The following is a 14,528-nucleotide window of genomic DNA, read 5'->3' on the forward strand; positions in this document are numbered from 1 at the left end:
ACGGAGTTCTGCTGTGACAACCTCAAACCGGGAAAAGCAGAAAGACATAACTACATGAAGACAACAATATGTTGACGTACTGTCACAGTAACACAAACACACATCATATCAACAGTAATAATATGAATGTGCACAGAAACAAACACAGTAGCAGGAATAATAGGCTGTGCATACGAATAATAGGTCGAATGACACTGTATCACATCCCAATTAGCAACGGCACCCCAGACATGAAAAACGTGTGACATCTGTCCGCTGTATAATGTGCAATATACTGAGCACAAGTTCACCGGAGTGAAGTGTCAGTGTCATAATGACTAAGGCAATAGTATGCTGTTGAAGCAGAGATAAAACCCAATACGCATGTGTAAGTGTCCATGTCCGGGAAAAGTATAGGTTAACGGACACACAGATATATATATAGATATAACGATATATATACATATATATATATATATATTTGCATACATATATATATATATATATATATATATATATATATATATATATATATATATATACACACACAAGGATATACTACGGATATATATAGATAGATATATATACACAAACAACAGGTAGTGATATATACACATACACACAAAACAACATATATATGTCAGTGTAGATATACATATGTACATAAATAGGTTACTTCACAGCAATTAGGGGTAACATATTTACAGCCTGGGCATATGTGACTGGGAGGTCCAATAAATAAACGTTGTACCCCCCACATCGCCCAGCTAGGCCGGACAGACATACAGACAGGCAATACAGATCAATACACTGCCGCAGTCCAAAACACCAGTAGGAAAGTACCAGTGGGAGAGTTCTGCAAGGTCTACACTTTAAACATGGATAACGGTGTCCCTTGCAGGACCCCAAATATTCAGAGTACGTGTGAATCTGCTGACATTAATATGAGCAGGATGTAGGTGTACATGGAACAGTAGGTTGTGCAAGTGTGATAATACATGGGTTGACAAAACGTACAACATGTGTCCCGAGACGGGGAGAGTGGGCAATGTGTAGGGGTGTGCTCATAGCCCAGCTGCGCTCGCAGTAAGTATTTGTCACAACTGCTGTAGAGGGGTGCCAGGTAGGTGGACCATGGGTATGCATTAATGGGCTTAAGTGTGCAGGTGCTGGTTGGCAGAGATGTAGTAGGCCTGCCCAGTGGAAGTCATTAATATTCCTATGTGGGCATAGCATATGCCTACACCTCCCAAACCTGAAGAGTATATCTACCGGATAGTCTGTAAACCATCGGGGGAGTACATAGAGACCAAATCAGTGCCATGTACCTGATCAAAGTCCAACTAAACACTTCCAGAACTAGTGATATTAGGTGAACAGGTGGTGGAATACAGGTAATGACAGATGACAACATGTATGAGTCATAAACAGCATGTACCTCGACAAACATGAATGAATACATATGCTCTGTGACTGTGAATGTGTCTGGTTAATAGAACCAATCATCTAAATGTGTCCCACAGGGTGTTATGCATTGTTCCTGATACAGTGTTCATTCACACCCATTGGTATGTGATTTCTGCTACTGACGGAAAGTGCATAATTTGCTGACCACCTTAAGTAGATGATAGCATAATAGAAGAGGTTCAACACCCATACGCCTGTGAGGGACACACCTGTCTGGGCAGTTGTGTCCTGCAAAATGACAGTTATGGCACATGGCCTGTGAGTTCAGGAATGGAGGCTATATAGTGTGTGTAGTGGTGTTACACATCAATTTGTTGTATCAGTAACAGCTACATGTAATAGGAAACAGTATTAACAATTATAATGCTACATGAATAACCTTAACGTATGCAAACCGTGGAAGTCGTCCGTTTACTACTGGCTGTGGGAATGTGTTGCCTTGACACATGTGATAGCTCTACATATAAGGTCTATAGTGCCGCCATCATTCTGAATGGCCAAAGTGGAACCTGCTCTGTAGAAACGTCAGATGTACCAGGGCAGAACATACCTACAGCCATGCATAGTACAGAAATATACTTATTGGAACAAATCAAAGCGTAGTCTAGCAGCAGTAAAGTTGCTTATGCTACTGCATATGACATATCGATGTGTCAGGTATACAAGACCTGTAACAAGCAACCAGTACAGACACGTACAACATGAGAATGTCCCCTAATCAGGACAGTTGCAATGGCTAGAGTATTTTCCATACCACTCAACTGTCCCTGAATGTCAGGTACGTCCCTGAGTTTGACTGAAAGTTTAACTCTGTCCCTCTTAATCCCTCCTAAAATTAGTGACTGTTGAAGGAAAGGTGGTGAATTACACTTACTGACTAATGACAATAAGTAAGAGTTATAAACAACTGTTACTTCAGAATATGTCTATTAAGTCATATGCTCCGATTCTGTCAATGTTTCAAGTTAATAGCACTACTTTTGTAAAAGTGTCCCTGATTTTTTCTTGACCTGACCCTGATTCTGTAGAAATGTGTCCCCAATTGGTGGAGAGTTCTGGTATTGTCATATGAGATATGCGTAATGAGGGACTGTCCCATGAAAGTGGGAAAGGTGTCACTCCTACAGTCTCCCATCATGCAATCTGAAAGGTGGACAACGTGCAGTAGGTATGCGGTAGCATGACTCGGCGGACAGCTGCGTTAACAAACTCAAGTCACATGTCAGCATTGCAGAGTATCGGTTCCCATGTATCAGGCAGATGGGAGCAGATGGTATGAAGAACATGCATATAATATGATTACGTTACTGGACAGGCCGCCGAGTCCGTACAGTCGAACGCTTGCCATCGCAAAATGGTTACACATACCTGATACTGTAGTCATGTAGTCCGATGTAATACGCATCACAAGGGATTGCACACACCCAGCGTGAGTAACAAATGTAAGAGGAAATGTCGGTGAGCGAGCGGCTGTAAGCGTGTTTGTCTACCAGTATGCCAGTAGTGCACGGTCAAAGAAATGTGGAGTCTAAACGTGTATAAGGTGCTGTGACCAGAGGTCAGCAGTGCTTAACACTGTGCAAACCCATGCACAACTGCTCCCACCTGCTGGAATGTGCCTTACCCAGTCTGTATCCAAAGGCGTCTGCCTGTCCATAAACAAAGAACCGCCCTATACATGTGATGGTAGCAGTACCCTGCGCACATAGCTCATGTGAATTAACAATAGACCATGGCATATGTACAGACAATAGACCACACACACACCATACAGTGCAGACATCCAACAGTATAGCAATGTACTGGCAGATATGTCTGGACCACTGGTGTATGCATGCCTGGCCGTCCTGTGTTTCAGTGTGTGAGCATGCCCAGTATGACTGTTACGCATGTTGCCGACCGACATTACCATCATACCATCATGTGTGTGAGCATGCCAAGTATGGTCAACTGTATTGCATGTGTCACATGTCCAGATAGTACTGTGTTGCTGACCCCTCCGTTCTACACAGACAGGTATCATGCTGTGTCTGCAGGGTAGCTAATCATCATGTGACATTGACACTTGCTACATGTCTGCCTAGCGTGGGGGGACATCCAACCACAACCACAGTCCCACTGTACATAACCAGGTCAGCTCTACACATAACAGGGGCCCTGGGTCTTACACAGCTGTGACAGATGACTGTTGCTGTACACCAAAGAACACACATGTTTGGATATGACATACATGTAATCACAGTGGATATGTGCATGGACCACACACACACACACACACACACACACACACACACACACACACACACACACACACACACACACACACACACACACAAAACACATATGTACATAGCATAGCTTTTGCTGTCCTCCATGCAGACAAGTGGCTACAGCAATCACACGCATGCACATGGAAGGTAAGTCCATGGCTGTTGAATGCTAACAGTACATGAGGTAGCAATGTTGACAGTGGAAACATTCCCTCTGTACTAGTTACCCATGACACCCATCATATCATACAACAGTCCATGTGTTATGTATGTCATCACACATGTCCACCAATTGCAATGCATACAAACATGGCTACATGACAGGCATGTAGGACCAACACACATGTACATGTAGTGGTGTGCATGCAGCTACCATGCATGTGCAGTAGCTGATGTATGTAATTTATCTGTGCCTAACTACAACATGCAGTTGCAATGCAGCCCCATCATTGACACCTGTATATGGTGAAATACTGACTGTATGGTAGGATGTACATCAGGTATGGATGGATGTGTGTACATAAAGTGGTGATCCACCTTTGCAGATGGATGTTTGCGGGGGACGGCTCACAGGTGTGTCACAAGCCATCCTACCATTACATGTGCAAACAGTACGCTATGTTACTGTTACTTGACGGTGAAGACATAAAACCTACACAGCGGTCAGGGTGTTACTGACTGTAAGTCACTTGACACCTGTAACACTTACATCCTCCCGTGTGCATATAGCAGCACAATTGCCGAAGGTAGCGTTGGTACACATAATGCGGCCAATACTGCTGCATGTCTGTCAGATGTATCATCATATAGCAGGTGTATCATTCACAGTACTGCCATGTGTGTTTGCTTGTGTGACCATATATGCCACATATGGTGGGGAATACATCCCAATTGTTACACACCCCTGTACACTGTTGTAGAGATCTGTACATACTGCAGTGTGGAAAGCATGACATAGGCAGGGGTGGTGTGTGTATCACACACATGTCAGCTATCTGTATGTGAATGACATTTGTGGACTCCACAGTGTGTGTGTATGTATGTATGGCTATCTGGTGCATGGAGTGAGGGTGTATGCTACCATACAGAACAGACAGGATCCCTAACCCCTCATGGTGATGCAGTGTACTACCCTGTTGATGCCATCGGTCTCAGCCATACTGGCTACGTGTACATGTTCATTCTCTGTGTCGCGTCGTGTGGGTGCACAGTACTGTGAGGGTGATTACCACATAGGCAGGGGTCCTCACTTCAACACTATTGAGTGTGCGTTATAGTGTTGTTGACCCTGTGAGTGTGGGCATGTTACTGTGTGTTTCTGTGTATGTCTATGTGTGTTCTCATCCTGTAATGTGACAGGGTATTACTGCTACACAGTGAGGCCTCATGCTATCAAGTGGCCTCTAACATTATCATCGGCCAGACCACTGTGCAAACCCCCCACACCATTACAACATACCTGTGATGTGACCTGGTATGAATGTCACATCTCTAGCCACTGTAGCCTATTAAACAGCTCACATACTTCTGGATCAGTAGATGTGTGGACATCTGTGGTATGGTAGCCTTTCTAACAGTCAGGTTGAGGCTACGTATAGCATGCTGGTATTGCCATACATGCCTGTGAGTACTCCACATTTACACATGGGAAACTGCAAACACTGCTACTTGTTGGCACATGCAAGTAGACCATGAGGAGGGAACCAGGGCATCATTACCAACATGCTGTTACTGTTGTTACTGTTGTTACCAAGACACATACTGTGAACATATAACAATGCATTATAAACCTGTACTACATGGTATGTCTGGTGCATGTCAGCAGTATATAACTAATATAATATACACTTCTCTCACATTCTGGAGCATTTCTCCCCGGGCCTCTTCTGAAAACAGGCTCTGTGAAACCTAGTCGGACTTTCCTGGTCAACAAATGTTAAAAAAATAAATAAAAAATTAAAAAAAATATAAAAAATAAAAAAAATATTCTGTTTACCCTGTGCATCAGACCATTTCAGCATGTCCCTGCACCGATGGTGTGGATGAGAGGGATGTGGCATAGGCATCATCATATGCACAGGATGATAATGTTTGCCAGGGGCATAGGCTGCACCAGTGGATGACATCATGTGTGTGGGTAAGGGCCGGTGATCTGATTGGACATGTGTGGCTGTTATGCATGTGGGTGTTGCAGTGCCCTACAGATGTTTTTGCTGTATGCGTGTATGAGTGCACACAGTTCTGCCTTTTGCCAGGCCTACACAGGGGTATTATTGACAGCTCCAGATTGTACAGACCAGGATGTACAGCTCACTGTGTCCGGCCATGGCCATGTGACCTGTGCCTGCCAGGGGTTGCACGGGCACTACCAGGCGGAGGTACAGATTGGCTACTGTCCGATGACACATGTCCACTGGAACTGTGTCCCCACTGGGAACATCCAGGGCCACGTCCACATGGCCTGCTGTATCCTGGTGTGGACAGCACAGCACCAGCTGCACTGCTACTGCTACCGGCACTATGGGAGCGGGCATGTGAGGTGGCTCATTCACGTTGACCTGCACTAGGCGGTGTAGCTGGCCTACGTCCACGTGGCCTACGCCTCACTCCTACCAGATGTTCCAGCACAGACAGCTCACGCTCGCAGATTGCCATGCCACAGTCATGGATTCCGACCATGTCACCCAATCACCTGTCCAGAACATAAGCAATCTGCTGTTGAGCATTTGCCAATGCCTGGATGTTGCCATTTAGAGTACGGATAGCAGCCCTCTGAAGCCTCTGCCCTTCTCTGTTCTGCCGTTCAGCACGTGCCTGTGCCACCATTACAGTCTGGAACATGCGTCTGGTGACACCAGCTGCTGTGCTCTCTCCTGCAGGTGCATGTCTGCCAGAGGTCCTCCAACGAGCACCGCTGGCCACATGCCTGTGTGGCACATCTGCAGTCATTACACTGAAACCATGGTGTGGAGACACACCTTCTGTAGCCACCACACGTTCCTGTTCCAAGCTAACACACGCTGACTGTCCTTCCTCTATGGCCACTGGTGATGGGGTATGTGTTGGCATGAGAACTGTGTGCGGGGAAGAGGGGGACATAGCTGGGATGGCAACCATTGGCACAGATTCAGCCCCTGACAACCCTGCCTGCACCTCATGCATACGTTCATCACTGCTAGTATCTGTGGGGACACTAACATCAGATGGACCGCAGGAGGGTAACGGACCTACATCACCTGTGAATGCAAAGAAAGACTCTACATTACAATAGAATCACACACAGACACACACACACAGACACACCATGCATGTGATTTGACAGACGCCATGCAGCTCAGACATTAATAGTGTTAGTTAGCATACCTCCCTGGGTTGCATACAACAGCAAGCAGGTGTCATATCAGTAGCCATGCAGTTCACACAATCATGGTAGTAAGCATGCATCCCTGTGATACACCATGTGGACCAGCACAGGTTAACAGTACACATGGCTAAAGTGACCTTGACATGTAATCTGCTGACATGTGCATTGACATGCATACATGTCTGACACAATGGTGTCCTGACACATGTACAGCATTGTAATGGGTATCACATTGCAGTGTTGTCTGTATGCCCTACAGATAGAATGCACGTTTAGCAAATGTGCATGAGCATGGAAGGGTAGTGTGAGGTGTCTACATTGCTATACAGTGTGAAGTACAGACACTGTGCCATTGCATGGCATCATGAGACATCTATATTGCTATACAGTGTGTAATATGCACACATTACATAGCCATAACTGTGTGCATACACATGACATAACTGTGGATTTTGACCCACGTTGCTGAGGTGTATACACACCAAACCATGCTGTGTCATGTGACAGGTCACTGGAAGACCTATGGATGACACCCCTGCACAACTACTACAGAATCTTAGCTGCCTGGCAACCATGTCCACACATGGCAGACTTGTCAATACACCATGTCCCACATGACATTGATGTACCACACACATGAGGTGCATGGCTGATGGTGATATCCTACAGCAGCAAGGGAAATGTACAGTATCTGTGGCCTGATGTGGTGTCAATGTCTGTGGAAGCTGTACACGTGACTACTGTCATGCTATGACACAGTCATGATGTTCAACACATCTTATATGGTCGACTTACGTGACACCTCCACTAGCTGTGCACACGCTTTTAGGATGTCCAGTGTACCACATCAACTGTATAATCAGTGAACTAAGGCTATAGTTGGACCATGTGTGGACAATGTGCAACAGGGTGTATACACATCACATCTTCTGTGTGGCTACATGTCTCTGGCCATCCTCCATGGCCATGTGTGAACATGTGTTGGCCAAATGTTTGTGATGGCCATCTATCCCACATGCCTGTGTAGTCCCATATGACATACACCCATAGATGTCAGATATGTCACCGTCCACAGGGCTATGCAGACAATGGGTTGTATGTTTGGTATGTGGGGTATGTGTTATGGGATAGTGTGACAATATTGCAGCCAGAACACTACATGTCTGGGACATGTCAGATGGCACATCACAATGTGTGCACCCATTGCAGGGGCATATAACACAATGGTGACTCCTGTGGGCTGCCCATATCCCAGCTCACTGTTTGGTACTGTTTGCGTACCACACATGTGTTGTTCCAATGTATAGTACATATGCCTACATTGAACAACACCTCCTATTTACACCTATGTACAGCTGTCCACACATGTAGCAATGACAGATACTGTGGTTTCATGTCAGTGTTTCATTTCATTTGTATATATTGCACATGGGTAGCCAGTGTGAATGATGGGAGATGCGACCTGTATATCGTGACTGGACCATGCATCATGTGTACATGTGTTAACTGGCCACATAGCAAATAGATATATGCATTAACATGCCTTATACTGATGACAGTTTTACCTGCAATGGACTGATGTCTGTGCAGCATGCCAGAGGTACCTGTATAGGGGTGACACAGCAGTTTGAACATTATCCATGACTGTATGACAGCCACAGGGTGCACTGTGCATGTTAGCACATTTGCCTGTACAATAGCATATAGTATGCACATGTGTGCATACACAGGGTAGCATACTGTAGTATGCAGCATGTGTGTAAACATACCTTGCATATGATGTTACATTACATATTGTACAGTGGCACATGCAACTAAATGGGATATAATAGTCATATGTGCAGTAGTGACTTACCAGGCAACTCCAGGCTCATTGGTTGGGAGACAACCACCTCCACGATGGCAGCTAGTGTTTATGGATGCTGTTCTGAGGGTGTCCCCAGGCTTTCCAGTAGCTCCTCGGTGGGTGTGAGTGGGGGCTGGGTTGGTGGCCCACCACCTGTTCCACCTTGTTCCCTGGCGATTGCAATGGCATGCTGTTTCGCATGTCGTATCAAGTCCATGCAGTGTCTGCACACCTGCTGGTAGGTGCAGTTATGGCCACCCACATCATTAACCCTCCTGCGAAGGTCCTGCCACAGGTCATCACGCTGCTGGGCATGCTGTGGTGCATGGCTGAACAACACTTCGTAGTTCTCATGGAGGTATGGGATGAGGACATCATCCTCCTGGCAGCTGTACACTGGCAGGCGTGAACGAGGCATTATCTGGAAGACATAGTGATGGTGACAGGTCACAGTATCACAGAGATGTACAGAGATACAGCTGCACATACATTTGTATTAAATCCAGTACATCTGCACAGTTATCTTTGCAAATCATCATGACACTGACACGACTGACATGTTTGTGTCACACACATGTAACACCCGTTATGCATTGGATATCATCACCATATATATGTGTCACCTCATTACATTGTTCATACTCCATGTGAATGCTGTCTTGATGTGGGCATGTCTGTTTGCCTGTACTGGTGTTCTTACCTATCAGCACATGCCTGGATGTGTCCACAGTGATGCTGTTGACCTTGATGCTGTGTATATGTCACATATCAACACATACACTGCCTTAATGGACATGAGCAGTGACAATGCACACATACGTACAGAAACTTTACATGCATGTGTTTTGCCATATACATCTACACGGCACTGTACAGCAGTTCAACATCCTGCCATGGATCGCCTGTGTTGCACATGTGATAGACATGGGACAATGGCTAGCCGGACGTCATTTGCAGGGATGGTTATCAACTATAGCATGTACGGGCAAGGATTGCTAGCTGTATCCGACAGCAATTTTGCCACCGTGAGGTGCATCAGTGCCACATTACTGATCCAGACAGTTAATAATACATCTACCATCTCTGTCATACATGGTGTGATGACATGTGCAGCTTTGATGGACAGGGTTGCATGGTATGGTGGGAGTATGTAACATGTATGGCACAGGGATCTGTCCAGCATGTGGTGATCCTTGTAGTAGGACGGTGGCTGTCCTTGACGTATGTCTTTCAGATCAGGATATGTACGTGTAGCATGTCCAACATCACAGTGTAGCACATGTCTTTATGCAAGGTAGCCAGCATGCTGCATAGTGGAGGTGAGGATTGTGAAGGCTGGTATCGCCCATCCACGCATGGCCAATACCCCTTAAAGGTGATATGTGATCCGATATTGGTCACCTGAGTGCTGAGTATGCCTGTCCAATGATCTCCATGCTCATGGATGGCACCCTGTCATGACATGGATGCCTCGTATGACTACCTAATAGGCCTGGAGGCATCACCAACTCAGGGAGCTGAACTGCACAGCACCATCCCTTTCACAGTGTCTATAATGTTGACTGCTGCCTAGGTGGTAGTTAATGAGTACAGGGTTATTCACCTAGCAGTGACAATGCTATTATCAGCTGTCAGATTGTGCACATATGTCACACACCTCACCCACAAAGCCCATTCTGTATGTTGTCCACAACACTGAGACAGCTATTGCTCCTAGGTCATGGCCATTCACATCCTTACATACACAGATGCCTTCCATTTGTCTGTGTGGTATGGGCTACAATGAGGGGGGAGTACAAAACATTAACCCTGTTTTACTGTACCTGTCACTGGTGTGATATGCACATGTCACTCTGACACCTTCTGTAGTGTTGATTCTGTCAACAGGCCACTGGTAGAACACTCCTGTGACATACGATGGTACATCTAGTATACTCAGTGCAGCTGGAACACGGTATGGGTGATGATGTCCTATGACCTGTCACAGGTATGCTATGCAGTGTGAAATCATCCTTACTGTCATCTACTTCTGTACTGCTAACATCTACGTTGATAAAGGTTCATAGACTTGCAGACCATACTCAGCAGGGTAATAGTGCAGTGCCTCCAATTATGACTGTCGTCTCCACTTGTGGGTTGCAGTGGGTTGATATTATCCAACACCCTATCTGTATTGCATATTCATGCTCAGCACTTGCTCAGAACTTGTGAGCACTTCATGAGCTACTAATTACTATAGCACCTATTCCAACTCATTTCTTACAAGTACACTGTCTGTCCTTACATTTCCAGCTTGCTTACAGTACAACAGCTGTTGTATACACGTAACTCACATATCTTGTGAAACATGGTTGAATATACAGGCATGTCCAACTGTCACGTACCCGTGCTATTGCCTGTCGATATGATGAATATAGCGAACATGTGGCAATAGAGCAATTGTCTCATGTACACAGTCAATGCTCACCTCCCAACATACGACACTACAGCCTGTGGGAGATGCACATCTGTAGCCATGCTGGGGGTAATGCTCTCACCAACCCAGACTGAACCTGACATTCATGTGGGGACGTGTAACATTTGCAACACACACCACTCATCACATAGTCTCACAAGATCTCCACCACCACAGGCCACACATAGTATGAGTACGACATTTGCAGAACCTCTCCATACTCTGTGTAGGCACCAGAGGCAGCCCCCATCACCAAACACAACAACAATTACTTATAGCCCACAGACTCATGTGTGCCCATCAAATACAGCCAATAGGGTATTATAACATACCCAACACACCAGTCATAGGTGACTCTGTAGGCAGTCACACTGATGTCCCACTCAGCAGGCTACACAAGGCGATAGTCGCTTACATCTAGCTGTCGGGTAACTGGTTCTGCAACATAACCTATGCACCCATGCCACACCTCACCAGGTACAATTTGACTGTCATTCTCCATGTTAGTGTGACTGCCCTGAGATGTAACTTCCCAGACTACATGTGCAGGGACATGCAATAGCGCTCCGGTCTTGTAGCCCAGAAGGTATCGGCCAAGCCCTGGGGAGCATTCTGCCTTCATCCAGACTAGATACCACTGTACAATGACTGACTGTTTCACTTCAACAGTTGCCTATGCTTCTGCTGTCATTCCACAGGCATCCAATATCTGTCCACTTTGAATGACATGGTCAACAAAACATGATGCTTTGGCACAGATGACCTGCACCTGTCAGCCCAGGGAGTACAGATAACATGTAAGGCTCTTGCTGCTCCTATACTGCCTGTCTTGCACAGTTTCCGATAACATTCACCACCAGAACGGGAACAGGCAAGCAAAACATGGGGTCATGTGACTCAATGTTTGACATCATCTCTGACACACTCAGGCAAGGCACTCCTTATAATGGACCACTTCAATATCTCTGCAGTGACTGGGACCTGCCTCTAGACTCTGCAGAGCACACCTGCACTGACAGGTTATACGCAGACCACACCTTTCAGTCATGTAACCTGGACCAGAACACTCATGGCTGAGGTGTGTCCATATTTCACTATGTTGTACACACCTCCTGGCTGATTACTTAGCACAATGCATCAGAGGTGATCCACGTGCAACTAACTGTGGCCAGAACTGCTATACACATTGTAACATGCTACAGATTCAACAACATACCCCACGGTTACCGGCCCTCATTTCTTGGTGTACTGGACAGTAGGGTTCAGACAGGTGCTACTGATGTGCGACTGACACTACCCCACACTTAACTGGGATAGCTACTCATGTACCGACACATTAGGCCAACGCTGTCCGGGATTCATAACCTCCACTCGGCTGGATCAACCCATACACACCACCACCAAGACCAACAATATCCTAGACATGGACATTACCAACATGTCACTGGTGTTCCACACCTGGGGTTATCCCCTCATTGGTAGTTTCCGAACATATGCTAATCACCCTTGTTATCCACATCCCGGCACCACACCCTTCACGGCATACACAGTACAAGATTAGTACAACGCCTACTACAGCCGTCTTATGACAGCAGTAGTAAACGTCATGACACCCATGCAGATGGACAATGCACATACAAAAAAAATGCTGAAACATACCCCAGTGCACTTCATTAGCACTTACACGACTGCATGGATCATGCTATTCCAAATAGAGGCATGATGGTACCCACCAGATAACGGACGCCACTCTGGTGGTCCAGTTCCATGGGCATAATGTACAACAAAAGCTGGAGGCTGTTGCAAAGTGGAGTACAATCCCATGGGTGGGGTAGCTCACTGGTCAGCCTCAGTAGGGCTCCGGGATCCCTTATCACATCCTCCAAACCTAGCTACGTAAACATTACTGTGACACATTCCAGGGTGTACCACAAAGCATTATGGAGGTATGTCAGTAGTCAATGGCAATACCCACATCTGCTCTGACATACGATGGTTACTCAGGAACATTACAGAACCTAGTGATGTTGGCAACATCCTGGCGGATGGGTTCAATGCTAACTTTACACCCTCTCACTCCCTACAGGGCCATAATCCATGCAGGAACATTGCGGGGTCCCTGCGGACACAACTACACAGTTGCAACCTGCACTCTCTAAGGCCTGGAACACAGACTCCATGTGACCGTCCAACATCCCAGGCTATGATTTACACATACCTCAGAATGACATGTCTCCCCACTTGGCCACCAGATTCACTAATAGCCTTGTATCAGACATTGTGGCCCCTGAATGGTGCACAGCAATAGTTATCACACTCCACACAGGTGGCGCCACAATGAACCAGAGGGACTATTGCCCTATACGCCTGACTGGACTGTTCTGCAAGGCTATGGGGCACATCATCATGGAAGTCATTCACAGAGACATTGGTGGGCTCCAGACCTTTGATGCCACCCAGGTTGGACTTGTTAGGGCCAGACCATGGCTCCTACACCTGGTGGACTCCTTTGATACAGTTACCAGGGTAGTTGATGATGGTAAGGGGGTCCACACAGCCTACATCGTCCTCTCATTGGCATTCTCCATTCTGGTATTGACAACATACACATCCACCTGCACATCGACCCCTACGACTCAGGATGTTATGCAAAGTGGCTCACAGGCAGGACCCGCACAATGAGGGTAGCATACCATAGTACCTACTGTATTTCAGTTACACTTGTCATACCACAGTCCTCAGTCATAGGGCCCCTCATGTTCGGTATATGCTTCCCTGAGGTACAGGCTAGCACAGAGGGACTTTCCCTGACTAGATTTCCAGACAACTGCATACAAGGTGCCATGATTGATCCACCAGCTGATACAGACTCCCTCCATAAGGGTGTCACTGTGACGGATACCTGATGTCGATAACATGGCCTCAAGCTGCATGACACATGGTGCATGAACATCCCCTTTGGATTACACCAATCACCCACTGACTATCACATAGGTGGTAGTCCCCTACATACATGTGACATTATATGGGATCTAAGTACACACGTATGTAGCACCCACTCCTTTGATAACTATATTGCCAATGTGGCATGGATATCCTTCTACGTGGCCACCCTTATCTGTACTGGGTTTGTAGCTGGAACAAAGG

Source organism: Protopterus annectens, chromosome 7.part0 (genome assembly GCF_019279795.1).
Source record: "Protopterus annectens isolate FY-2018-M chromosome 7.part0, PAN1.0, whole genome shotgun sequence".
In the NCBI taxonomy this organism is placed as follows: domain Eukaryota; kingdom Metazoa; phylum Chordata; order Ceratodontiformes; family Protopteridae; genus Protopterus; species Protopterus annectens.